We start from the raw sequence: 26281 nt of genomic DNA, 5'->3' as shown, positions 1-26281 counted from the left end.
GTATGTGTGCTTGTGCAGCACACTGGCTAAAATAATCAGAAAGTTCCCCATTCAAATTCTGCCTCCTTCTCCAGCTATAAAGCAAACCACTCAGCATCACCCCACATTATTGTATGGGCATAATTCTACATTCATGCCTTAATTATTGTTAGTAGAGATTACTGATATACTGTTTGTGAAGTTCTCAGAGCGGTCCGTGAAATACAATTAGCATGAAAATCAACCCCAGGATAGTCCTTGCCTCATATATAATAGGGAGCTGATTTTAGCTACTTTAAAATGTGCAAAGGTTTAAAACTATTTTCTGGTGAAGTAATGTAATGAAAACTATGTTTAAAATCTTTTTGTCAAGCAGACAAAAAGAAATGACAGCTGACTTCCTTGAGAATATGACTTATGAGAAATGCCACACAATTTAGCCAAAAAATCCAGGATGAAGTTTTTAAAATTACATACTAGCTAATAAGTGTAGCAACCAAAAACAAAAACCACATTACTGACATTTTTACTATATTATTATTAATAATAAACCATTATTGTTATTTGTTTAAAAGCAACAAATGAAGAGCCACAGTCAACAAACAATCTGAACTGTTTGGATTTCAGCTAATTAAAACCTAGGGGCTCAGCTGATTTTTACTAGTGTGATGGTTTATTGAACAAAATACAGTCAACTTGCTTATCCTCCTAACTCATCTCCAGCAGGTATTACATGTGTTTTATGATGCAATTTTAAGCACACTCTCTTTGCAGTCAATTATGTTTATATGAGTGCAAATACCTTCCAAGTTAATGGCCATAATCCAATACAGAGCGAAGCTGCAATTTTCTGAACACAGTTGGTCTTACGTCTAAGTAAAGACCTATAGAACTGGAACTATGGCTCCAATGGTTTAAGGCTACAATTTGATACCCACTTACCTGAGAGTAATCCCCACTGAACCCAATAGGTTTTACTGTATGTACTGTATGTACATAGGTAATATGTATTACCTATGGTATACATAGGATTTAACAACAAGTGCACCTAACTCTATTTGATTATGGTTTATATGTTTGGGATAATCATTATACTAAGTTTTGTTTGATCCTAAAAACTGTCCACACAACAGCTTCTACAGAGATGCATATCTGCTGATATTCCTTGACCATATTCATACAAAGGTCTGAAAGGAAAAAAGAGAAGAAACTGAAAATCTAGCTAATAAGTAACTCACAAACAAAATGAAATAATATCTTATCAGGACCAACCAATGATCAGAAAATGATGCATGGATTTTTGAGTGCTGCATTTTTCAAACTAAAATATATAAGTAATTTTTGTAAAGGTGCATATTTTTAAAAAAATAAAAGAAATATTTAAAAACTTGAAAAACTGTGTAAACTATGTATCTAAGCAGAACTGAAGTAAAGAAAAAAGAAATCTTCAGGTACTCACCATAGTCAAGATACTCACTGGTGCTACGATACATTAACCACAGCCTTAATCACAGGACAAAGTGCTTTGATGAGATACATATATATCTCAAAAGGTCACGTTCAGGGAAATCCATTTCTAAAATATCCACAGTTGAAAGACCGCTTAATCATATTGCACAGAAGCACAACCTACATAGTTCAAACTGAAAGTACTCAAAATGAAAGAGCACAGAGGATTCCCTCTCGTTCTTCTGCCTACCGTGGAACAGAAGCAAAACATTACTCCCACATCAAGTGGAGGGAACACCGTGGGAGAGTCCCCCGCCATGGAAAAAGGTTGCATCAACGCCCCCACTCCAGAAATGGTACGGTACCCAAATATTGATCTTGAAGTGGCTCTGTTTACTGTAAAGTTGAATAAGTCACACTGTCATTTCGTGGAATGAACACGAGGCTGGGTTTCATCTGATTAATGATTTGTCGAAATGCTGTATTCTACCATTCATTCACATAGGCTTTTTAACACCCTTAATATGGCACTATAGGGATGCAGGTGGCGCTGTGGGTTAAACCACAGAGCCTAAGACTTGCCAATCAGAAGGTCGGCAGTTCGAATCCCCGCAACGGGGTGAGCTCCCGTTGCTTGGTCCCTGCTCCTGCCAACCTAGCAGTTCGAAAGCACGTCAGAATGCAAGTAGATAAATAGGTACCACTCTGGCAGGAAGGTAAACGGCGTTTCCATGCGCTGCTCTGGTTCGCCAGAAGCAGCTTAGTCATGCTGGCCACATGACCCGGAAGCTGTACGCCGGCTCCCTTGGCCAGTAAAGCGAGATGAGCACCGCAACCCCAGGGTCAGCCACGACTGGACCTAATGGTCAGGGGTCCCTTTACCTTTATGACTCTATAGGCAGCACTTGACAGTTTATTTAAAAGTTTCTGAAGGGAAAAGTAGAGGGTGGTTGGTAACTTTTGAACTAGGGACTAGGTATGGGTGGGTTATTCTTTTTCTTCTTTATGCGTGTATCTGTTGTTGTTTTTTCAGTTCTTGGTTAAAAAAAACCATGTCCAGTCATGATAGAGGCTAACCTGCAAAATACCTGGATCAATTACAGAAATCTCATTCAGTGATAATAAGTGAAATAAACACACTCATAAGAACCACTTCATGAATATTTGATCACCACTGCATTGTGTCATAGGAGATAATTGTAATTTCCAGTGCCTGAGTAGACATGTTGGATTGCTTTGTTAGATGACACACGTCCTTCAGGTCTCTAAAGCCTGTGTGAAGCATTTACAAAAGAAGAGGTGCAAAAAGGAAAACAGAAATAGGCTTTGATGAAGCCACTGGATTGTTTTTGAATTATTACTCAATGAGTTTCAAGGGTCAAACCATACTGTTCCACAATACCTGTAAGTGCCTATTCATTACGAAATAGATGACCTTTCCCTCACAGCAAAACCAAGAGATCACCCTACCCAACAAAGAAGTCAGGAAGGAAGTGGAGTCGCCTTTAAGAGCAGAACGGAGAAGGGAAATCCTCAAGTTGTGGGAGGAAAATATGAGCTCTCTAACAGGTTTCCTTTGTACTTCGCTACATATCGCCACACTTTTGTTACACAGAACAAACTAATTGGACAATAAAGCATTACATTATTTCTCTTACATAACCAAGCCACTTAGAGAGAGACAGAGCAAAAATTGGATTTCTGCCATCCAAATTGTTTTACTGTCCGCTGAAGACATGTTTGTTTAGGAATTTCCATTGGGGAATAATAAGGAAATGAGTTAGAGAAAATTTAATATAATTTTGAAGACAACAGCTTATAATAGTTGATCCCAAGTGCCTTGTAAATGGGTTAGGCTGCAGTGCTATGCACATTTACCTGGAAGTAAGCCCCAACAAGCTTAATGGGATTTAATTCTGAGTAGAACTGTCTAGGATCATGCTGTTAATTAGCAGTTGACATGTTGCAATGGGAGTGGGGGGAATCCTCTATGAGGAAGAGAGGGAAACTGGAAAGTCACACAGATATTTGCTCATTTATTTGGAACTAGAGTTAAAACCAGTTTGAGAACTATATCTTCCAGGAAGGAACTTGGAGAGAAAGATATTTTTTTCCACCTTGAGAGGGTTTCAAGATTTCTCTCTGGGAATGTAATAAAGCAAAAGCTTTGACAGCACACTTTTGGACATTGGGGGGCGGGGTTTGGTGTGTGGGGAGTCTAGAAAGAGATCCATTATTCAAGAAAAAGCATCTCCTCTTTCTCAGCATAAGTGATGATACACAAGCTCAGCAGGTAGTGTACAATATACTTCTTAACAGGCATGTTTTATTTACAAGCATTTTTACCCTGCTCTTCCAGTACTACTCTTTCACCCATGGTGGCTAACAATATATACAAAAATTAAGCACAAAAAATTAATACAATAAAGGGCGGAGATATAGCAGATAAAAGGAAAATAAAAACAGATGGTAGATAACAGTAACTTTAAAATACACTGACGCTCCATTATCCTAAAACAAAAATGTAATCAACTGGCAGCTAAAGGTCAATCCAGTTTGTCACCAGCTAATCTAGATGCCAAAATTGAGAAGCTACTTACATAAAAAAACAAAAAAGCCCACTGCATTCAGGAGACCATTTAAGAAGACAAATCTTCAGTACAGGCAAATATCTTTCCTGAGTAGCCCAAGGCCACAGCTGTAACTTCTCTGTGCACCCATTTTTATTGCATACTTAAAAACCTGCAATCCTAGATCAATTTGCAGTCATTTTCAGAACTGAAGAAGTGTACCGTATATCTTTAATATGGGGTGGAAGAGATTCTTTTTCAGTATAAGTTATTAGCTCTGTATTCTTCTTTAGTGAAAGCTGCCATTATTTTTTGCAGGTTAGCCTTTCAAGCCTGCTCCATCTCAGGTGAGAATGTAGGACAGGGATGGAGAAACCCGTGGACATGCAGATGTTCCTGGACCGCAACTCCCATTATCCCTGGACATTGACTGTGCTGCCTGAGGCTGATGGGCATTGGACTGTGACATGCATGACTTGCATGATGTCATGATTAATATTGTGCCATGCGGTATTATGCTTCAAGTTGTTATAGAAAGAGAGATATTCCCACCAATAATAAGCTTCACACCTCATTTCTATGGGACTCATAGACAGACATGGAGATGGTCCTAAAGAAAGGAGTGGGGAACCTTTATATCCAGCCCTCAGGAGTCTCCCGGGCTCTGCTGCTCTCCTCAGGCCATGCCTTCACCATCCTTGAGTGCTTTTACCTGGCTGGAATGTATCTTTGAACTGGGCCGATGCCTCTCACTTGCCCAGTTGGAGATACTGGGTGGGGGTATAGAAAGCGTGGATGTTTCCATGTAGGGGCAAACTTTGGTAATCTTTCATAATGTGGTATCCTGTGTGAGGCCAAAATGTGGTGCCCCAAAATGGATCTTCTCAGTTATGGATCTTCTCAGTTTTGAGCCCCCTTGGCTGAGTGCCCTTTGCAGGGGAACTGCCTGCAGTGCCCTACATCAGGCATTGTTTGTATGGTTAGAATATATTAGAATATAGCCCACTGTAGAAAGGTAAGAGTCACATCTGTCACTCTGCTCACTTTTGCCTCTCACATGTGGCCACTGAATGGTTGCTTGTTGGGGAATGAAACCTCCCACCTTCCTCTAAAGATACAGTGGATGCTCAGGTTGCGAACGTTATCTGTGCGGGAAGCACATTCGCAATCCGCAGTGTTCGCAACCCACAGCGGCGCGTCTGCGCACATGCAGATTGTGATTCGGCGCTTCTTCACATGTGCAAAGTGCGATTTAGTGCTTCTGCACATGAGCAAAGTGCGATTTAGTGCTTCTGCGCATGCGCAAGTGCCAAAAGCTGGAAGTAGCCCGTTCCGGTACTTCTGGGTTTGGTGCAGTGTGCAACCCGAAATCGCACATCCCGAAGTGTCTGTAACCTGAGGTACAGCCAGAAAAACAGTTCCCCTTTCCTTATTTTTTACTCATCTCCCCTGCATCCCTTGCAAGACTCCTTTATATTTAAAAGCTGTGCATTTCACAGGAAGTTGCAATAATTCCCAAATCTGTATTTCTATACTGAGGAAAGGACAGCTGTTACATTTCTGCCTGTCTGTCAGTCATGGCAGTCCTTCCAGAAAAAAAGATGGAACATCTCTTGCCCTCCTGTTGCATTTTAGTACTACTAGCCAGGCATGACCAAGTCCTAGTTTCTGTTTCAGTTTAACATGCTTCACTGAAGGGTTAGTCACCGGAACAATACAGAACAGGGTCTTCCCCCACCTCCTCCCCCAGTTTGCTAGTTATGCCCCTATTTTCATCATGAAATGTTGAAGGGTTTGTAGTTTATGTAGGCCTTGGCCTACCTGCAGGAGCGTCTCCACGTCCATCGTTCTGCCCGGACACTGAGGTCCAGCGCTGAGGGCCTTCTGGCGGTTCCTTGCTGCAAGAAGCCAAATTACAGGGAACCAAGCAGAGGGCCTTCTTGGTAGTGGCGCCCGCCCTGTAGAATGCCCTCCCACCAGATGTCAAAGAGAAAAGTAACTACCAAACTTTTAGAAGACATCTAAAGGCAGCCCTGTTTAGGGAAGCTTTTAATGTTTAATAGGTTATTGTATTTTAGTGTTTTGTTGGAAGCCGCCCAGAGTGGCTGGGGAAACCCAGCCAAATGGGCGGGGTATAAATAAATTATTATTATTATTATTATTATTATTATTATTATTAGTTATACACTTTTCCCCTCTTCATTTTCTTAGGGTTTTCTCTGAGGGGGTTCATTATGTATGGTTTTATCCATCATTTAGGATGGGGGGGAAATTCAATTCCGTTTGCATTTAAAGACAAACCAACAAATTCACACTTCCCTAAACAATACGTGCACCAAAACAAAGCCATTTTTCAAAATTTGCACTTCTCTGAATTTTGAAATGTACCTCTCCAGCATTGCTTAATATATACAAAAATGCACATATAGATGTAAAGTGGGCATAAAAAGCATATAATGCATATATTAGTGAAAATAAGAAAAATGCTTTATATTACAGGAAATTGTTTTGAAAAAAACTTGTATATTGAGAAAAATTGCATACAAAAACATGCATATTAGGGAGAATTTTCACTAGAATGCTGAATACTAAAAAAAAAAAAATCAACTGGAAATGCAGAAAATGGAAATTAAGACTGGAAAAATGAGAAACTGTGAAAAGCTAAAATTGATAGGACTGCCCACCCCATTGTCGTCTTGCAATGATGAGGAAAGAAAAGATGCACCTGGCTCCACCCATAATATCCCCATACCTGCCAGCTCCTCTGTAAGACCTTCACATGATGGGCAGAAGGTATTAAGGGGAAACCTATGCACACTTGGAATGCACATTTAGCTGAATGCACACAGGCTTCTCCACAAAATCAGCAACACTGTGCACCATTGCATGGAGGAGCCTACGCACATTAAGCCAAAATAACGGGACAGGTCCAGGTCCATGCAGTACCCTCTCTTCACACACACACTTGAAATGTGTGGAGAGTAATTCCTGAAGGAGACTCCTGTTGCTCAGGGTAGCAGGAGAACATGAAAGAACTGAGCATGAAAGAACATGAAAGAACTGACTCTCATGCACAGCAGTGCTTTTCAGTCTTCCACAACTGTAGCAAGGCAACAACAAGCACTGACTAGGCCCCAGAACTATTAAATTGAACCCTAGCACCCACAATCTCACAACTTCCTTCTCCAGTCCCTGCCTTCAGCCCATAGAGCTTTTTTTGTGAAGCTACAGACCAACCTCGCTTTAATTTTGGACTCTCCTACCATTATTTCTTCAGGTCTCTGCTTGCGCCTCTGTAATTTCTTTTGCTCCCCCAGGCTTACAACCTTTTTTCATTGTTTCTTGTCAACAGCATACATTTTCTCTCCTTGGCTGTGGGAGGTTTTGCCACAGCAACCAACCCCAGTCATTAGCCCATCTTTTTGAACTCTCAGTCAGGTCTGCCATCCTTTCCCTCAGATGTCTGTGTCATCATCTTTTGTGTTTCTGTTTTTAAGAATACTTCCTGCTAGCTTCACTCAACTGTCCTGTCATTCCCTGTCAATTTTCCCTCAGCCTTTGAATATTTACTTTGACTCTAAAAGCCTGGAATGCTATGAAGGTTCAAAGACTGACAACTTCCCCCATTAGACAGAATGTTCTAGAACATCACATCAGCTCATTCAATAGGTGTCAAAGCTATTGCTGTTACAGTGCCAGCAGTTGCGACTAAATCCCTTTGTACCTTTCAATATAGATGAAGTTATGCACTTAAAATGTTCCAGAGATTGACATTTTCTCCTGAAAGTTTGTAACAGTTTGTAGCAGATATACATTATACATAGTATTATCCTGCTCTGTTGGTTATTGACCTTATGTCAACCAAAAAGCGGGGGGGGGGGGGGAATATGTTTTAAACAAAATATGATCCAACTGCCTGCGCACAGAACAATAATGTTTCTTCCTGCTTCAAAAAATAATAAAAATTAACCAATATCATCATTGTTATCATCATTATCAATTACCCAACATTCACCCAAAGGTCCCAGGACCTGTTTCAGCAATTTAAAATACATGAAAAACAGTTACAAAGCTGAATAATGAAAGTTTGATGCACAATTCTGTGGGGAGGGAGTTTCACTGCTTAGGGGCTGCCACAGACAATGTCCTTTCCTGGGTTGTTCCCCCAGCCCAGCTTCTGTACTACATCTGAGAGGATCTAAAGAAGGAAGTCTTTCAGATATTTGGGACCTGAGTTGTTTATACCTCAGGCAAGGTATAACAAAGCAAGCCAGGGCAACTAGACTCAGTAACAAGAGCCAAAGACCTGTGTAATTTTCAGCATCTAGAAAGCTCAAGAGCTTAAATACTCTAGCCTCCTAGACCACACTATACCACGGTTGCTAGTAATGAAGATGTTTCTGTACTTATTCATGAGCCAGGCAATGTCTCTGGGTCCATAAATACATCCTATGTAGAACATTATTTGGCATGGACTTTTTGCTGCCAGCATTCTCAAGGACTGGGGAATGGCTCCATTGCCTCCTCAGACAACTGGATGGCTTTTTTGGGATCCTCTACCTGTGTGCTTTCTAGATTCTTCTCTAAGGACTCCACCTGTGGTGCCAGGCATGGCAGTACCAATCAACACAGAGAATGATGGTGTCATGTAGCTTTTTTGATCCTCTCCCACACATAAGATACAAGCATGCTGCCAGGAAAAAACAGTCTCCTCCTCTCATAGTGCAGTAGTTAGAAGGCAGCAGCTGACATCTGCAGTCAAAAGCATTAGAGCTCCACCAGAGAGGCACGTGGATCTCTTCTTGACAGCCCAAATGCAGCCACCCTTCTGCCAGGAAAAAAGCCTTCAAATGCCATGTCCCAAACTCCAGCCATTTTCTCCCTTGCCTGGTGCACACCTGCATAGCTATTGCGCCTGTATAATGTAATGCAGGGGTCAGCAAACTGTTTCAGCCGTGGGCTGGTCCACCATCCCTCAGACCTTGTGGGGAGCCAGACTATATTTGGGGGGGGGTTGAACGAATTCCTATGCCCCACAAATAACTCAGAGATGCAATTTACGGTAAATAAAAGCACACATTCTTCTCATGTAAAAGCACACTGATTCCCGGACTGTCCGTGGGCCGGATTTAGAAGGCGATTGGGCCAGAACCGGGCCCCGGGCCTTAATTTGCCTACCCATGATGTAATGTCTGTTAAACAATATAACTTTGCTGACATAACTCTAACTATGCTGTATTTTTATAATCTGTGGGTGCAAGGAGATTTATTAGTGGTCCTATCCTTGGCCAATGTGTGTAATTTTATGATAGGATTGCAATGTCAGTTACTAAATAACCCAGTGGTAGCCAACATTGTGCACTCCAGATGTGGGGCTACAACACTCAACAGCCCCAGACTACATGGCCAATGGCCAAATATTTTGAGAGTCCATCATCTGGATGGCACCACATTGGCTATATGTAGCCAATCTGTAAAATCTGGTAAAACCCTTTCCAGCACATGTCCTCCTCCTCACATATAAAATCCAGTGTATCTGGGTAAAAGAGTGCCTTAGGTGTCTTTCCTGTTTTCACTTGAGAAGACTATAAAAACAGAATCACTCTTGATCTCCGGCTGTGATTCTTAACTTACATGATCCGTGTTTAATGGGAACGGCACCCATCTGATCTTTGGATTTGTACTCATAAAATTATGTGGAGATATAGTTCTTGAGCACAGGGGAATAGGCAGGAAAAACAAAGACTGTTGAAACGGAGGGGGAAAGGGTGTAAAAATGAATAATTTTGCTATGGTTTGTAAAAACGGTGATTCATCATGCTTTGGACAGCATGAGACTCACTTATTTACAAGCGTTTGGGGTTTTGAAAGGATACGGCGGGGCTATATATTATACTTCCATCACCTATAAATCCATAAAATAATTGTTTATGTCCATTAACGTTATACATTGCATATATGACACTCTCTATTTGTCAAGATAGAATCTTACTCTATCCCAGGCGCACATCTGTGCACACAAATGATCTTAAAGAAAGTTAACACCTGGGATAGGAAACGGAATCATCTCGTTATCTTCCCATGAGTCTCAGGGCTGCCTGCTAATTAAGGAAATTTCATTTCATTCTTTCTTTAGTAGATGTTTACCTCGCCCTTCCAATGCATTTGCATCACTCAGGGTGGCTTATGACAATGAAAAACAAAACTATCTCACAGAAGAAATAAAATAGCAGCAGCAAAAAAATAGGATTCAGCAAATAAAATAAGTCTGCCATATATAAAAACAATAACCTGCCCAGTGAGGCAAATGCTTACTCCAACAGCAAAAATTGAACTCACCAAACTAGTATTCTGAGTACTGCATTAACATAACCTGCCTTGCTTCTGAGTTTGTAGGATTGTGTTGTATATTTATTTAACACTTGTGGTTTACCAAAAGCTCAGTATTAATGGGGGTATTGAAATGTGAAATAATTTATGATTAATTGGGGGGGAGGGCTATGGCTGAGTGTGGAAAGCAAAAAGCATATCTATTGTTTTCATTTTTATTTTATATTACAGTAGCCTATCAGAACACATACTGCACAAACTAAGGCATATCAGTAAATCAATGCAATAAAACCGAACTAATTTAACACATTAATACTAAACAGGACGGAGTAAAACTGTCTCCCAACTCTCACCAGCAATCTCTTTTCTCATTTTGTTCCCCACCTCTCATTAGGAAGAGTTGCTAAAAAACAAAACAAAACACCCCATGGGCACTAGGCAATATGGCTGGAATGAAAATTGTGTCCTAAAACCACATCTAAGGCACAATCTAGAGGATAGCAGACTTCAGACTTGTGGAATCCCTTTTGTGTTTTACTAAAGGTCTGACATCCACCACCAGAAGGCAGGTGGTAAAAGACATAGATGTCCCATTTATTGTGCACTCATCATGATTGGTCCTCATGATGTTACGAGGACAGTTACACATGACCACAATTTCAATACCATTCGCACCAGCAAAAGTTTCAAGGCAGTCATACTGCTTTGCTTGCAGCAGGCTCATGCCCCATAGTTTCCAGTTGAAATCCTGTAACTTTTCAGAGCACAGATGTCCCTAACGGTGGGGTGGGGCTCTTGCCCTACTTTAGTTGCACTATAGTGAAAATGTGCGCCTCCAGACAGCAATAATATGGTAACATTGGGGAAGCATCGCAGAACTACTAATAAAGCAGAATGGTGTGTGGATGGTCCAGAATAAATCCATCACTAATGTACTGTTATTGTATCAGCAACATGCTGCAAAATATACTTACACACAGACAAAAATAAGACTGAAGGGGGGCATACATTTAGCAGTAACAAATGTGATGCTTCTGAGCACAGGGATTTGTTTTGTGTACCAACACAGAGCTGAGCTCACAGTCATTCCAAACAAAAATCCATTCCTGGTTACCCCATTTCAGCAATCTAATGTACGTTTGGGCTGCTATTTTCTTCCTTCTATTGTTAAAACAACTGGGAGACAGAACCCCCCGGCCGATCTCCCTGCACATTATTTAGTGTTGTGCCAGGAGATTCTGATCTATCTTCTTTTTTATCGGCACAATCTATTGGGGAAACCTCTGTGCAAATTCCCTCAAAGGTGCATAGGAACAATAAAAGAATATTATTGTGCTCTTGAACTACTCCGATAACGTTTCCCTGGGCCTTCCACAGAAGAAACTTCCAAGTCATTGTTCCCATAACATTGGTGATAAATCAGTCAGAACTAAAGCAAAAGCAAATACATGTCACTGTATTTTTAAATTGCTGTAACTCTTCCTGGAACCTCATGGTGAATTGCAGGAAAGTAATCTAAATGTACCAGCTGTTACTACTACTATTACCAACAACATTATCAGACTAAAATAAATATTTTTGAATTCCTTCAAAACGTCTATTATATAACCAGTATGAGGCACAGAATTCAAGGATAATGTGTCTTAAGTGGACTCTTACTATGTGGATCACAAAATTCTAAGCATCTCACAAGATGCACATGAATGCAGAAAGAAAGAAAGAAAGAAAGAAAGAAAGAAAGAAAGAAAGAAAGAAAGAAAGAAAGAAAGCTACACAAGAATTGCTTCAGCTTGAGTGGTTGTTGAGCTACATTAAATGCCCCCAATTTGCCTTCCAATTTGCCTTGATATTTAAATATTTCCCTAGGGGGATGTTTGCCATCGCTAAAAGCCCCTCTTTCATTTGCCTTATTATAAAGCACAACCTTCGCCTGCGTCAGTGGTTCAGCATAAGGCTTTTAGCAAAGGAAATCCCCGTATCTTCCAACACGGTAAATGTTATAATTTGTTCAGAGGAAGAATTAGTCAAACAGTAAGGGAAGCTGTACATTTTTGTGGTTTGGGGTCACTTAGTTCCCTTGTAGCACGATAATGCAGAAGAATCAGTTATTTTATTTGCTTTTAGTGTCAAAGAACTTAAATGCCACAGCTTGTAAGGTGCTCTGTGCAGGGAATCTTTTTTCTTGCAGTCACACAGTTAACTACTAATGAGGCCATGCTACTTTACAAACATGAATTATAACTGGAACCTTAAACTGCAGCATCTGGTGTTAATGTGATTTATTCCAATAAATGCTACTATGGTGCATCTGTTTCTTGTCCTGTGCCCTATACTGCCCTGCTCCATTATTGGTATATTTAAGCACTAAAGTTAATGCCTTGTAAATGTACTGATACTTTTACTGTGATGCCATGTGAGTGGTTGTTGGGGCAAACTTCCTCGTGTAACTCATTGTTTTGTTCCATCTTGTCTTTCTCTTTTTTAAAAATCTTCATTGAGGTTTCTTTCTTTTAATTATTTCCAGATCTACTGATACAGCCAAACCCCATCATACAGAGTTGCCCAAGTCCAGCTAAGGAAATCTGTGCATACAAACAAGCTTCCATGCATATATTACTTACTGGATCAAGAACTGCAGGTGCAGGTCGGGTGTGCATTCAAATGCACAGCTTTCATCCAAAGAACTCTCATACCACTTTAACAGGTATGGCTTCCCTCAAGGACTCTTGGGAACTGCAGATTGTTATGGGTGCTGAGAGATGTCAGGAGACCCCTCACAGACCTGCTGTTCCTGGCACACTTAACAAAGTACAGTTCCCAGGATTCTGTGGGAGAACCTATGACTATTAAAGTGGTATAAGAGCACTTTATATGTAAGATGCGGGTGTGCGCTCAGTGAGGATGCCATCTATCTTCCCTGCATCATTTCATCTAGTCTCATGCCAATGCTGCCATTTAAAGTATTTATAGTCTATCTTTCTTCTTGGCAGCAGGCCTCCAAAGCCACTGGCCATAATAATAGGTAACAATAATGAATATGTATTAAACATAGCCTGTTGTCTTTGTCCATGGAGTTTTCTTGGCAGGGATACTGGAGTGGCTTGCCAGTTCCTGCTCCAAGTGGATCACGTTTGGTCAAAACTCTCCACTATGACCTGTCCATCTTGGGGGGCCCTGCATGGCATAGCTCATAGCTTCTCTGAATTATTCAAGCCCCTGTGCCACGGCAAGGCAGTGATCCATGAAGGAGAAGAATTGATGCTTTTGAATGATGGTGCTGGAGGAGATGGTGCAAGAAGATCAAACCTATCCATTCTTAAGGAGGTCAGCCTGAGTGTTCACTGGAAGGACAGATCCTGAAGCTGAGGCTCCAATACTTTGGCCACCTCATGAGAAGAGAAGACTCCCTGGAAAAGACCCTGATGTTGGGAAAGATGGAGGGCACAAGGAGAAGGGGACAACAGAGGACGAGATGGTTGGACAGTGTTCTCGAAGCTACCAGCATGAGTTTGACCAAACTGCGGGAGGCAGTGGAAGACAGGGGTGCCTGGCGTGGTCTGGTCCAAGGGGTCACAAAGAGTTGGACACAACTAAACAACTAAACAACAACAATTAAACATAGCAAGTTAGTGACTGATGCAAGATCAGATTGGTGGTGGTTATGATGTTAAAAGTCCGTTCCCCACATTTTAAATCAGAGGTGGGGAACCTGTAGTCTTCCAGATGAGGCTGAACTCTGACCTGTGTGGCCAATGGTTCTGCTCCTGCCTACAGGGTAATATCCAGAGAGTAGCACTGGCAGACTGTGTTCTTGCACAATGATTCTTGTGCAATCTTGTCCCCACTGCTGCTTAACATCTATGCGAAGCCACTAGGTGCAGTCATTTGGAGTTTGGGGGCAAAGCATTATCAGTATGCTGATGGACACACTTCTCCATAACATCTGAGCCAGGAGATTCTGTGCATTATCTGGACCATTGTCTGGGCACAGTGATGGACTGAGTGAAGGCCCATAAACTGAGCTTGAACCCTTGGAAGATGGAGGTAGTGTGGGTTGGTGGTTCCCATGTTTGAGAGATAAAACAGTTTCCTGTTCTAGACAGGGTTGCACTCCCTCTGAAAGAACAGGGTTCAGAGTTTGGGAATGTTCCTGGCTCCTCCTTTGTCACTGGAAGCTCAGGTAGCCTTGGGAGGCAGGAGTGCTTTTTATCAGCTATGGCTGGTATGTTAATGACAGCTGTCCTTGTACCCTGTATTAGTCTGGCAGTGACAATCTCAAGACTCAATTATTTCAATGCACCCTACATGGGGTTACAATGCTTGGTCCAGAGACTCCAGCTGGTGCAAAATGCTGTGGTTAGACTGTTGATGGGGACAGACTATTACTAGCCCATAACTCCAGTGCTCAGACCTACCAGTCAATTATAATTGCACAACCTGAATTTACTAGTATATGATTGAATCCCATCTAAAAACAGTGATAGTATTGAAGCAGCCTTAGAAGTGGCATAGCTAATACTTAAACCAGAATCCAGGAAGAGTGGAAAGCAGGGTAAAAGGTAAAGGTAAAGGACCCCTGGATGATTAAGTCCAGTCAAAGGCTACTATAGGGTGTGGCACTCAGACCAAGGGAGTCAGTGTTGTCCACAGACAGGTTTCCAGGTTGTGTGGCTAGCATGACTAAACTGCTTCTGGTGCAAAGGAACATCGTGACAAGTGCCAGAGCTCACCGAAACGCCGTTTATCCTCCAGCCACAGAGGTACCTATTTATCTACTTGCACTGTGTGCTTTTGAACTGCTAGGTTGACAGAAGCTGGAACAGAGCAATGGGAGTTCAACCCATCGCAGGGATTTGAAGCAATTTATTAGGTTTTACAATAAAAATAAACATAATAAGCAATATAACATTGATCTTAACATATTTTCACATTTTCTTTGGACTTCCTCACATCTCCCGCTCCCACTTTCATCGTTGTAACGTTTTGTCAGCAATTTATCATCTTATTTAAATTCTTATATCCCTTCTATATTTCATAATCTTATAATTCTCAGAAGGAGCTAAATTTCACAGTCTTACTTATTTTCTTAAAAACTTCTAAATTTAGTGGTGCTCAGTTATTTTGATCTAGCATCTTATTTAGCATTCACTCAAATTACAATACTTTTGTAAATAGTTCTTAAATTTCTTCCAGTCCTCCTCAATCTTCTCTTCTCCCAGGTCACGGATTCTGCCGGTCATTTCAGCCAGTTCCATGTAGTCTATCAGTTGTATCTGCCATTCTTCCAGTGTGGGTAGATCTTGAGTTTTCCAATGTTTTGCGAGAAGTATCCTTGCTGCTGTTGTTGCATACATAAAAAATGTCTGGTCCTTCTTTGCCACCCCTTGGCCGACAATACCCAAAAGGAAAGCCTCTGGTTTCTTAGTGAAGGTATATTTAAATACCTTTTTCAGTTCATTATAAATCATTTCCCAGAACGCCTTCACTTTAGGGCAAGTCCACCAGAGGTGGAAGAACGTTCCCTCACACTCTTTGCATTTCCAACACTTATTATCAGACAGGTGGTAAATTTTGGCAAGTTTGACTGGGGTCATATACCATCTATAAATCATTTTCATTACATTTTCTTTCAGAGCGTTACATGCAGTAAATTTCAATCCATTACTCCACAACCTCTCCCAGTCCTCAAACATGATATTATGCCCAATGTCCTGTGCCCACCTTATCATAGCCGATTTAACCGTTTCGTCTTGTGTATTCCATTTCAACAGCAAGTTATACATCCTTGAAAGTACCTTAATCTTTGGTTCTAACAATTCTGTTTCTAATTTCGATTTCTCCACCTGGAACCCTAGTTTCTTATCATTTTTAAAAACTTCTTTAATCTGAGCGTAATGTAACCAATCTCGCACTTTGTCTTTCATTTTCTCCATACTCTGCAATTTCCAATTGTCTCCATCCTTTTCTAATATTTCCCAATATTTTGGCCATTTAGCCTCCATATTGGGTCTTTTTCGGGCCTTGGCTTCCAAAGGTGAAAGCCACCTTGGTGTTTTATTTTCCAGCAAGTCTTTATATTTTGTCCAGACATTAAACAATGATTTTCTGACAATATGGTTCTTAAAGGCCTTGTTTGCTTTAACCTTGTCATACCATAAATATGCATGCCATCCAAAGGCATTGTTAAACCCTTCCAAATCTAACACATCAGTGTCTTCAAGAAGTAGCCAGTCTTTTAGCCAGCAGAACGCTGCGGCTTCATAATACAACTTTAAGTCTGGCAGGGCAAAGCCCCCTCTTTGTTTTGCATCGGTTAATATCTTAAACTTAATTCTGGGCTTTTTGCCCTGCCAGACAAACTTAGAAATGTCTCTCTGCCACTTCTGAAAGCACTCCGTTTTGTCCAAAACCTGAAGTGTTTGAAATAAAAACAACATCCTTGGCAATACATTCATCTTGATAGCAGCAATTCGGCCTAACAAAGAAAGTTTCAATTTTGACCAACTATCTAAGTCTCTCTTAATTTCTGTCCAGCATTTTTCATAATTGTCCTTAAATAGACTTAGATTTTTTGCTGTTATGTTTACCCCTAGGTATTTTACTTTTTTAACCACATTAAGTTCCGTCTCATTCTGAAACCGTTCTGACTCTGTATCAGTCAAATTTTTCCCCAAAACCTTAGTTTTCTGTTTATTTAGTTTAAATCCAGCCACCCGACCAAAGTCATTAATCAGTTGTAATACTCTTTTCGTACTGGGCTCTGGCTTCTGCAAGGTCAAAACCAGGTCATCTGCGAAAGCTTTTAATTTATATTGTTTCTGACCGACCTGAATTCCTTCCACCAACCGATCCCCTCTAATCATGTTCAATAGCACTTCCAGAACCGAAATAAATAACAAAGGGGAAATAGGGCAACCTTGTCGTGTCCCTTTTTCAATTTTAAACTCTTCTGTAACCACATTATTAACTATCAGTTTAGCTTTCTGTTCTGAATATATCGCCTCAATCCCATTCTCAAAACCCCGTCCCACTCCCATCTCTTTTAAATTTCCCATCATAAATTTCCAGGAGATATTGTCAAAGGCCTTCTCCGCGTCTATAAAAATTAAAACTGCTTTTGTATTTATGTCTGTTTGCAAAAGTTCCAAAATGTCAATAATGTTCCTTGTATTAGCAAACAGATGTCTACCTGGGAGAAAGCCGGCCTGGTCCTTATGAATTACTTCATTTAAAACTTTTTTAAATCTATTTGCCAAAATGTCTGCAAATATTTTGTAATCCACATTTAAAAGAGAGATGGGACGGTAGTTCTTAAGTTGTGTCTTTTCAGCTTCCGACTTTGGTATTAATGTGATGAACGCTTCCTTCCACGACTCCGGTGCCCTCTTCCCCTCCATAATTTCATTGCTGACCTCCATCAAAGGTTGTATCAAATAGTCTTTTAATGTCTTATAGTACTTGGAGGTCAGCCCATCTGGTCCTGGAGATTTGCCAAGTTGCATGTTCTGGATGGCTTGTTCGATCTCCTGTCGTGTTATTTTAGAATTCAGGATTGTCCTATTTTCTTGTGACAATTTAGATAGTCCGTTTTTTGCCAAAAATTGTTTAATCTCAACATCATCTTGCGGCCCTTGGGTGTATAATTTTTTGAAGTATCTCTGGAAACACTTTCTGATGTCCACTGGATTCTGGATGTTTTTTCCATCAACCTCTAAGTTTGTAACAGTATTTAATCTTTGTCTTCTCTTCAACTGCCAAGCTAGCAGTTTTCCACATTTATTCGCCGACTCAAACGTTTTTTGTTTCATTAATTTGACCTTCCATTCAATTTCCTGATTTATCAATTTAGAATATTGTGTTTGATAAAGTTTAATTTCTCTCAGAGTTGGCTGTGACTTCGGATTCACTCTTAATTTCTTCTCTAATTCTTTTATTTTATCCAAGATCTTATCTTTTTTCTCATTTTGTGTTCTTTTCTTTACTGCATTCTGTTGTATCAAGAATCCCCTCATTACAGCTTTGCTTGCGTCCCAGATTATTCTTTTTTCCACCATATTATTCATGTTTATCTCAAAATAGTCCTTCAGAACTTTTTGGGCCTTCTTGGTAATTTCCTGATCTCTAAACAAATTGTCATTCATCTTCCATCTAAAGGATCCAGTTGGTAATAGTGTCATATCCATCTTTACTGCATTATGGTCGGAGCAGGTCTTTGGGCAGATTTCCACTTTTCTGACCTTAGGTGCCAGGCCTCTAGAAATCCATATTTGGTCGATTCTTGTCCAGGTCAGTTGGGCTTCAGAAAAGAATGTTCCCTCTCTTCCTAGTGGGTTCTTTGTCCTCCAAATGTCAATCAAATCCATATTGTCAGTCATTTCAAAAAAGGTTTTAGGTAGTCTGCCGTCTTTTGTAACATTTTGACTTTGTGACTTGTCCATGTTAGTTGATACGACCCCATTCATATCTCCCATCATTATGATGTTGTTGTAGTCTAGATAGTCCAGCATTGTCTCCTGCAACTTCTTGTAAAATTCCGATTTCCCTTCATTAGGTGCATAGATTCCTAATATCAGCAGTTTCTCTCCTTGATATTGTATCTCAATAGCCAAAATTCTTCCATGTTCATCTTTAAATAGGAATTTAGGTGACAGGCTCTCTTTTGCATATATCACCACGCCTCTCTTCTTAACTTTGTCCGACGATACAAATTCCTGGCCCAATCTTTTATTTATTAACACTTTTCTGTGGAGCCTCGTCACATGTGTTTCTTGTAAACAAATAATGTCCAATTGTTCTTTTTTTAATATATGAAATATTTTCTTCCTTTTTTCCGGAATGTTACAACCATTAATATTCCAGCTCAACAGTTGCAGAGACATCCTGAATTATCTGGTTATTTTTCAAGGGGTGGTATCTTGTTCTCAGGATCTTCAGGTTCCACAGGTGCTGATGTTGGTACTGGCGTTGCCTCAGGCCCAGAAGGTAGTTCAATTCCTTTTTGAAGGTCCTCTCCGTATGTAGACAGGAATTTGTCTCTCTCTTCCAGTGTTCTTACTTTAACCTTTCTCCCTCTAAAGGTAAAAGATATTCCTTGGGGAAATTCCCACCTGAATGGAACTGCGTTGCTCCTTAGTAGTTTAACAAGTTCAGAATAGGCGGCTCTAAGATCCAGCAGTAGTCTTGGGATATCTTTATAGATTTCAATTCTTCTATCCAAAACCTCCAGTGATTTTACGAAATGTAGTCCCAAGATCTTATCCCTTTCCTCCTTTGATCTCAATGTTATCAAACAGTCTCTGGGCCTCTCCTTCTTTATGAATCTTCCAAGTCTGAAAGCTGACACGATTTTAAAGTCCTTTTCTTCCAAATTCCAGAACTTGGAGAATTCTTTGGTCAAAAACTCAGTTAGATGTCCTTCTTCTGCCTCTTGTAGTGATCTAATCCTTAAGTTGTTCTCACGATTTCGCAGTTCTATCATGGAGAGATAAATCTGATGTTCCCCAACTTGTTTAGTGAGTGGTCTTACCTCTTGCTCTAAATTTTCTAATTTTTGTCTGGTGTCCTCAGCCAATTTCCGATTTTCTGCTGAGGCCTCCGTTAACTGTCCAATTGCTTGTGCATTCTGTACCACTTGTGTAGTTAATTTATTTAGACATTCTGTGTTTTTGTCAATCTTTGCTGATTGCGCATCTACTTTCTTGTCCAAAGCTTCCAATTTTTCAAAAATTTTGTCTAGAACAGAAACAGATGCTCCTGAGGCCATATCTTCCAATTGTAACTGCTCTGCTTCGCCCTCTCCCTCCACTTCTGAGGGCAAAGTAGGTACAGATGATCTACGTGTCTGTGAGGCTGAGGTTAGAGTTGTTAAAGTTGTTTGTTTAGCTCTCCCTCTTTTTCTTGTGCCACTCATTCCAACGTTATCTGTCAGTCAAGGTCACACTGAGTTATTCCCATGGGAATGGAAAGGTCCAGAGCAAGCAAACAACAAGGGAATCGAAAGTAAAATGTGCATGTAAAGTCACTGTTTTAATCCAATCCTCTAGAGGGAGCTTAAAATGTCTTTCAGAGTCTAATTTAATGTCCAAGAACCTTCAAATACAAATGTTTAGCAGAGTTTATAAATGGTCGCTTTGTTACAGACAGTGCTTATTTATCTCCAAAAAGAATGTTTCAAATTGAAAAGGTCTCAATACCCTCAGATTGTTTCAAGTTCCAATATACAGTATCCAAATCTGCAGTACTGACAGCTCCCTTAGTGCTCAGGCAGCTCCTGACTCTGGGTTTCACCTTCTAATTTGTAATCCAATAAAAGGAGGAAAGTCAAGTGCAAGTAAAAATCCCAAATCTTTAGCTTAAAGTCTTTACTTTAAGATGCAAGTTCAATAGATGCTTAGATCTGTAAAACTTAGGATCTCTTTCTTTCAGCCTCCACTCCTCCAGCTGATTGCTTTTTTTCAAGTTCAATGGCTGCGGAAGACGGACTTCCTGCTTCCACGTCTCTCCGCTTTCAGCCAAGTTCAAGCCAATTTAAATTTTCCCTTTAAAGTCTCTAAATTCAAGTGACTCAGTCTTTTACTCACAAGTTAGTTGCTTTTCGTCCGAATCCGTAATTTAGCAGGAAAAGGGATCAGCGCTCACCGACAGTAGCAGCGCGGCTTCGCTCCTCAGGCTGTGAAACAGCTCTCAGCGCCGCAACCCCCCTCCGCGCTCCGGAGCCCCTTACGGGGTTCCTTCTGCGCTTGGAGGGTCGCTCAAGGCGCCCACCGAGCCTCAAGACCCCAGGCTCTTGCCGCCTGGGGTTTTCCAGAATGGGTCTCCGCTTCGCCGTAGCGGACGACCCGTTGCCTGCGGAGCCTCCTCTCCCGTTCAGAAGAGGACCGCCATTGCCGTTCGCGCCGCCCCCGGGATTTGAACCTTCCAATCAGCAAGCCCAAGAGGCTCAGTGGTTTAGACTACAGTGCCAACCACGTCCCTTTTAGTGGAAAGCACATGGCGCAGAGAGAATGGATGAAACAATAAAAGGAACAAAACAGGGGAGCTCCTCTCATCCCAAATTTAAAGCTTGTGATTAGTTTATTAGTTCTACTCAGCTGCTCCATTGTTTCTATGCCTGTTTTATTGTGTGCTTTAAAAATCTTGTTATATAGCAGCTGTCTTGCAGACCATTTAAAAGGAAGGAAGGAAGGAAGGAAGGAAGGAAGGAAGGAAGGAAGGAAGGAAAGAAACAAATGTTTTCCAGAGGAAATGTAAACTGTTGACAGTCAGGTCTTGTTTGCACAGGCAAGAGATACAATGCTAACTTGAATAAGTGGAAGATAATACTTGATCTGGCTTGTAATCAGAAACACCAGTATCCTTTCAGGCTGCAGTCTTAAACACACACACAAGTCTAGAGCCAGTCCTAGCATTAGGCAGAATGAGGCAACTGCCTCAGGTAGTAGATGCTGGGGCAGTTGTGGCAACCTTCCAGCAGCTCCTAAGCCTGCCTCTGGTAGAGAACAGAGCTGATTGGCCTGTCTTCTACCTGCATAACTACCCTGCCACCCTCAGGGGCAGTGGAGGACACTATGTTGATGAATGATTCAACTGTAAGCCCAGTTGGCTTCTGTGTGTGGAATGTGGAGTGGCATCTTGTCCTTGCCTAAGGCAGCAATATGTCTGAGGCTGGCACCCAAGCACAAAGTAGCATCCCACCCAAAGTAAGCACGCATAGGATTGCACTATTAATAAATTATACATCTGATTAAGGAAGTGCACAGGTTGATACTAAGTTTCTCCCCTTCACAGCACTGTGACACCACTAAGGATGTCACATAGAGGAGGGAGAAAAGTTGTTTTCTGCTGCTCCAGAGAAGCGGACACGGAGCAATGGATCCAAACTACAAGAAAGAAGATTCCACCTAAACATTAGGAAGAACTTCCTGACAGTAAGAGCTGTTCGACAGTGGAATTTGCTGCCAAGGAGTGTGGTGGAGTCTCCTTCTTTGGAGGTCTTTAAGCAGAGGCTTGACAACCATATGTCAGGAGTGCTCTGATGGTGTTTCCTGCTTGGCAGGGGGTTGGACTCGATGGCCCTTGTGGTCTCTTCCAACTCTATGATTCTATGATTCTATGATTCTAAGTTAAGTTTTAATTGCACAACACAACAATGCTTCAACTGATTCATCAGTTTGGGGTTGCAGTCCTAGTTCATATGCTACTTCCTGGATTCTGTGGCTGCACCTTGACACTGAAAACAGGCTCAGAGTTGACCCCTGATTATGCTCTGCTCTCACCATCAAGACACTTGGCTATGCAGCCTTCGACTTGCCCTGCACTTTTGCCTTAGGAGAAATACAGGTCTAATGAAAGGAGAATTAACAAAGTGTTCTGATATGAAAGTACTGCATAAGTCTAGATTTCTTAATGTCATTCCCTACCTCTGTCAATTTTAGCCCATGAATCACAGTGTATCTCAGATTTTCAGTAAACAGAGAGGTCATCTTTGGTAAGCACTGTTTCTAGTAAAGAGAATAAAAACCTACATACCAAGGTGGTGGGTGGTAGGAACAGAAGCATCAGGTGCGTGGGCTGCTGGGTTAGGTCTCCTCCTGGTTTAAAAATGATTCCCCCATCAGTCAAGATGTTAGTAATAATATAACCTGTTTAAGTATAATCTGTTTGCTGAATAGTTCTTTGAAAATGTGATGCTTCAGAAGACACCTTACATTTGGACAGTTAGCATTTTTGATAGGCAGCGCTCTCTAGTGGATCATGGAATAACAACTAAAATTTCAGATTCTTTTGAACCGGAATTGTAGGCCGTATCTAATGAAAGTTCAACGCAAAGTGGACCAGTTGAAATAAAGAAGCATCAGTGGGCTTTTGATTTTTGATTGCTGCATCTGAACATAAATGGATTCTGGTTTATAAGTTTGTTAGTACACTGGTGATCTTGTAAGATTTAACTGTGTTATTTATGTACTTAGAACTGATTATAGCATCACAGAATCAATGAATTGGAGAGTTGGGAGGTACCCCAAGGGTTATCTATTCCAGCCCCCTGCAATGCAGGAATCTCGATTAAATCATCCATGCAGATGGCCATCCAACCTCTGCTTAAAAACCTCCAAGGAAGGGCAATCTACCACCTCATGGAAATCTGTTCCACTGCCCAAACAGGCCTCACCATCTGAAAGTTCTTCCTGGTGTTTGGCTAGAATCCCCTTTCTTTGTAACTTGAAGCCATTGTGTTGGGTCCTCACCTCCAGAGCAGCAGAAAACAAGTTTGCTTCATCCTCCATGTGACAGCCCTTTGAAGATGGCTATCATTTCTCCACTCAGACTCCTTTTTACCAGACTATACATACCCATTTCTCTCAACCATTCCTCATAGGGCTTGGTTTCCAGACCCTAGATTACAACTGAATGTTTTGGAAACTGCTTGGAAGGAATCTAGGAACATCTTTAGTAAAAGAAAGTGGTAAATAAATGAATCTTTGATATTATTTTTTTATGGTGGCTTTCAACCAGGTTAGCAGTCACTTTGATGTGATTCCCATCAGACAGCTTTTGAGACAGCTGTGTAGTTGGGGGCAGTCTGTAAGGTCGCAGTTGCAGGGGATGCATAGCTGCCCCTAGAGATCTGCTACGTAGTGGATTTGGCTGTCTGTTCTGTTATGAATTCAAATCTATGCTCATCTTGCATATTTGTAGATAATTACGAAATGCCTTTAAACTTTCCATTACCTCCTTCCATTGGAAAACAAACCTAGGTAAGTTGCTGGAACTTCTCACCAGTTGGAAAAGTGGCGCAAGCATAACAATGTTTACATAGAAAGGTACTGGATACAAAGAGAGTAAAACTAAGAAAGTAAGTAATATGAATCATCCATATGCAACAGTCTTGCCTCTAAGCCAATAGATTTAACTGTAGCAAGATTGTGCCCAATCGGAATACTGCAGTCTCTTTCTTTCTTTTTTCTGACTTCTGCCATTTTGATTTCCCAATGCAAAGCCAATAGGAGGACCAAAGCTTCAGTTTTCTGAATATTGCTTTGGATTAGGGGTCGCCTCCTACCCTCAAATAATCCAAACCAAACAGGGACCAAATCTGAAGCACCAAATATGACCCCAAAGTGCAGCTGGGGGTGGGGGACTCACACCATCCTAGTTTTTCTTCCTTATCAGAAGTAGCAGTGATCTGACAATGCCTACGCACTAAACAGCTGCTAGTGCTAGCAAAACATACGGCACTTCTTTTACTTACTATAAACAACAGATCTACAAGGGCTTGGCTCATTTTATCTTTTAAACCTCCTATGTTCATAATGAAGCAGAAATCTTGGCAGTGAAAGACAAGGCAATTAAAGCAAGACAAATGTTTTTTTAACACATTTTAATAAGTTAGCAGTGTTTTTGTTGTACTCATTTATGCTCTTTCCATGCCAAGCACTCACGTATGTTCTCCCTTTGTAAGATGCCTTTAATGCTTCCAGTCAGCCTTCTAAGTAGAAACTCCATACATTTTCTTTATAAGCTACCTTTACATTTCTACAATATTGCCCTCAGGTGTAGGCCAGTCTTTAACGTCCTCAATGTTCATCAGTAGTGAATGTTGTGAGTGAATACCAAATGTTTAGTTTAGGAAAGAGCTCTAAAGAGCAGCAGACAATGTTAACTTTGTCACAAAGTTTGGTATTCCAACAAAGTTGGCTGAAGATGCCATGTCTGAGCCTGAGATGCTTAATCTCCTTGGAACTATAAGTGCTCAGCTGGGCCTCTGAAAGTGTGGGCTCAGATTGCAAGCACATCCCAGGATCAGCACAGTGATGGATAAAGCATCTCTGATACCCTGTGGCCAAAATAAAAAAAGATGTAAAAGAAAAAGGCATGAACCACTGGTCTCCTGGTAGCTGGGGAAAAGAGTACAAGAGGTAGGACAGAAGACAGCAAGAACTCTTAATCTACCTCAATGAGGAATCTAATGCTACAATCTCATCATTTCCTGGACTGGCCATCTAACAGCCAGAGAACCTATCCCTGGTAAATATAGCCCTGCAGAATATGGGTTACTGTATGAGCGTGTCAGGGTAAGTCCACCAGTGCACTAAGGTGTGTATGAGAGCTCTCGCATTTTTTTCCTGACTGTATTCAATACATGTGGTGTTCTGCCTGCTCTTCTATATAAGTGTCTCCCTGAATTATTTCAGGTTGAGTATAAATTGACTGCATGCCCAACCTACTGTTACATCAATACAATTTTTATACACATATGAAAAAGCCATATGTATTATAAATGAGCCTTGGGAAATGTGTTTTCCAAATGGTACCACATGATGTCGCCAGACACACACCGATTCAAGCCAATACCCCAAGCTGGTTTCAACTTCATAAATTTTTGGGATGAATGCCTTTTTAATGATTGAATATTCAAGTGCTTAGATGTGCTTAGAGTAACCAGCTGTGAAGAATTAGTCACCATTCTTGTACCTCTTGTCTCTAGGATAAAGCCGTCTTAAGGGGAAGGTTGGATTCCAGGAAAGATGTATATAAAGACAAGCCAGCATCTCCCTTCAGTTTCCACTGAGCAAGATTGAACAGGTCTTCATCCCTTCCACTTGCATAATCCCCACTACATGGAGAACTGCTTTGCAAGTAGGAAACAATTCTAACTGGCAATCTGCTAATAGCTCTGGTTTCTGGGTTGTTGTTTTTTAAAGGCCTATATATTCAAGCAAGGAAACTTTCAACCATTCTCTGCTTCTTCCCAATTCCTTCCTTAAGTTGACATTTTAATTACAGGGGGGTGCCTTGCTATGGCCACAGCTGGAGAGTCCAAGAAGGACAGACAACTTTAAATATATATATTTTTACGCAGGCTTCAGAAATATTAAGAAGCAAAGTTTAGTTTCCACTTCCAGAAACACAATTCCAAATACATGCTTTCAATTTTAACAGCGTCTTGTTTTTAT

At 40.9% G+C, this 26281-nt stretch overlaps 1 protein-coding gene across 1 annotated transcript in view; it reads right to left on the bottom strand.

The window, feature by feature from the left end:
- SMIM43 (small integral membrane protein 43) overlaps positions 1 to 26281 on the bottom strand; it is a 243752-nt gene that overhangs the window by 84525 nt on the left and 132946 nt on the right. The window lies entirely within an intron of this gene.

This window comes from Podarcis pityusensis (genome assembly GCF_964106645.2).
Source record: "Podarcis pityusensis genome assembly, chromosome: 9".
NCBI classification, from domain to species: domain Eukaryota; kingdom Metazoa; phylum Chordata; class Lepidosauria; order Squamata; family Lacertidae; genus Podarcis; species Podarcis pityusensis.
Note: the sequence above shows the minus strand (reverse complement) of the source record. Positions and strands in the feature narration are given on the sequence as shown.